We start from the raw sequence: 2,696 nt of genomic DNA, 5'->3' as shown, positions 1-2,696 counted from the left end.
GTTATGTAATTCATACATTGACCCATAAAACCATTTTAAGTTATGCATCCCTGGTTTCTCATCAGGGCTCTGCCAGGAGTTGACCTGGGGCCTGGTCTTTTGACCTCCCTCAACCTGTTTCTTTGTCTAGTTAAAAAAAAAAAGGCCTGGATAAAGGCTTCTGAGTTTACTTTCAGATCTGAGTCTCTGGGATCACCCAATTTAAGCAGGCTTGGTTCCCTCTGGAAACAACCTGCTTGTGTGTCCCAGCCTAAACTGCAACAGTATCCTTACCAGCATAAAAGACACCTGCTCAACAGGCTGGACAGAAAGAACTGCCTGTTTAGAAATATCTAGGCAGTAGGAATAGCCATCAGTCTTGTGCTCTGCAATCTACAAGCAAAGAATTAAACAAAGCAAAACGACAATTGGTGTGCCCTATTTTTCTAGCATGATGCAACTGAATGCATTGAAAATTGGTTTAGGTTTCATGAGATCTGGATTTCCATCCCCCTCTACTGTTGACTTCAGAAAGACAGGGCCCCTTTACTTCTACAGGTTTCAATTTACGAGTCCCTCTCTTGATTAATGGGGAGGTAACACCTGAGCACTTTTCCTTTCCTTACTTTGTAGAGAAATCAAAATGTTCTTGAGATTCCATATGGAAGGTTTCCCTGCACTTGTTAGTAAAATGAGTACTTTTATTTCAAATAAAAGCAGCCTTCCAATCAAGATTGGAGAATGAAAGATGAATTATCAGGCCCGGTTCACATTCCTTATCTATTAAATGCTCATTAATCTTACAGGTTTTGCTACGGATGACGGTATTTTTGTGAAAACAGCCAGTTGTGCTTTTTTTTTTTTTTTTTTTTTGTTAATCTAGATTGTTACCTTGGCCCAGATTTGAAGGGACTCTGGATTCAGGCGGTATACTTGCATTCATATGTGTGTTTGTCCATATTTCCCTGTTCAGGTACTGAGTCCAATCCTCCAGCAAACTATTTCTGGCCAAGTGAGTTTTTCAGCCGTTCCCTAACCATGTCCAGTGATCCTGCCCGGGGCAGAGGCTAGACCCCTTCCAACTCCTCACCCCCACTCGTTTGAGACACAAAGAGTCAGCACTGAGGGGGACTTCTGAGTGCTGAGTCGCAGTTACCTATCTGCAGTAAGCAGCAGATAGGAAAATGGAAAGCCTTCGTTAGGAAAATATTTCTTCATCCTCTCAACTGGCTATCTACTGAATTATTTACATTTCATCATGAGAAAGACATTTATACTCTGTAGCCAATTAAGCCGACTGTGCTCTTTGTCCATGGGGGCCCAGTGTACCATGGCCACAAACAGTAGCCTCCTTGGTACTGTATGTAGACCATTGATTGTATGGGTTGCCCTAAGGGACCTTGGAGACAGCCCTTTGAGGTCTGACCTCATGGCTCTCTCCAACCTCATGGCTATCTCCAATTTATGCTGCAGACAAGTATGCGGGGCGCCTTTGGAAAACTCCAGGGCACAGTAGCCAGGGTCCACATTGGCCAAGTCATCATGTCCATCCATACTGAGTTGCAGAACAAGGAGTGACTGAGGCCCTATGCAGGGCCAAGTTCGTGTTCCCTGACCACCGGAAGATCCACATTTCCAAGAAGTGGGGCTTTACTAAGTTCAATGTGGATGAATTTGAAGACATGGTGGCTGAAAAGTAGCTTATCCCAGATGGCTATGGGGTCAAATACATCTCTAATCGTGGCCCCTTGGACAAATGGAGGGTTCTGCACTCATGAGAACCTTGGCACTATCCCCTCCCTATCCATGCCCACCAATAAATCCAACCTCCTGTCTAAAAAAAAAAAAAAAAGACAAAGACATTTATAAAAGCGCTGGTCTCCACTCCCCCATCTTGCTTATGGATTAGGCATATTTTAAAATCAGGAGTTCCAGAGGCACCTGGGTGGCTCAGTCGGTTAAGCACCTGCCTTAGGCTCAGGTCGTGATCTTAGGGTCCTGGGATCAATTGAGCCCCATGTCCAGCCCTTTATTTATTTATTTGAGAGAAAGAGACACAGCGAGAGAGGGAACACAAGCAGGGGCAAGGAGAGAGGGAGAAGCAGTTTCCCTGTTGAGCAGAGAGCCTGATGTGGGACTTGATCCCAGGACCCTGGGATCATCACCTGAGCCGGAGGCAGACACTTAACAACTGAGCCACCCAGGTTCCCCCGTTTTTATTGTTTTAAATTGGGTCTCCTGATTTATGTACTAAAACGCATTTTTTAGTATCTGAGTTATATAATTTTCTATATTAGGTAAACTTTATATTTATTTTAAATAAAATCTTAAAAAAAAAAAAAAACAAACGAACCTAAACCCTACAGGATCAGAGACCTAGCTCCATATGGAAGTTATGGTTTGGAACCCAAGGAGAAGGACGAAGCATGACGCTCAATGCCTGGACAGTGTTCAGAAACAGTGGGTTTCAGCCCAGGATTGATTGTTGCAGTGAAACTGCTAAACTTCTCTTCAACTGTTATCCGCAAGCAGTCTCATCTGCTCCTGTGGCCGAGGTGACGGGCCAGGAGTGGAGCAGTGCAATCTCAACTGGCACCCAGCAACGGAAACTGCAGCAAGCCTCTGGAATGTTCTGGCAAGCTTTAATTCTTTACAGATATGGAATTGCTACAGGTGACCAAACTTTGGAGCCAGTCCGATAACTAGAGTGGCTGCCA

General features: G+C 44.4%; 1 non-coding gene across 1 annotated transcript; it reads left to right on the top strand.

Moving 5' to 3' along the window:
* Positions 1 to 1,257: 1,257 nt before the first annotated feature.
* On the top strand, positions 1,258 to 1,391 carry LOC123388393. The gene has a single exon (XR_006602943.1). It is a non-coding gene; the product is annotated as a small nucleolar RNA SNORA70 (small nucleolar RNA).
* Positions 1,392 to 2,696: the final 1,305 nt, after the last annotated feature.

This window comes from Mustela putorius, unplaced genomic scaffold (assembly GCF_011764305.1).
Source record: "Mustela putorius furo isolate JIRA1106 unplaced genomic scaffold, ASM1176430v1.1 tig00003898_pilon_pilon_pilon, whole genome shotgun sequence".
Classification (NCBI taxonomy): Eukaryota; Metazoa; Chordata; class Mammalia; order Carnivora; family Mustelidae; genus Mustela; species Mustela putorius.
The sequence above is the reverse complement of the archived record's forward strand: the minus strand, read 5'-3'. Positions and strand labels throughout refer to the sequence as shown.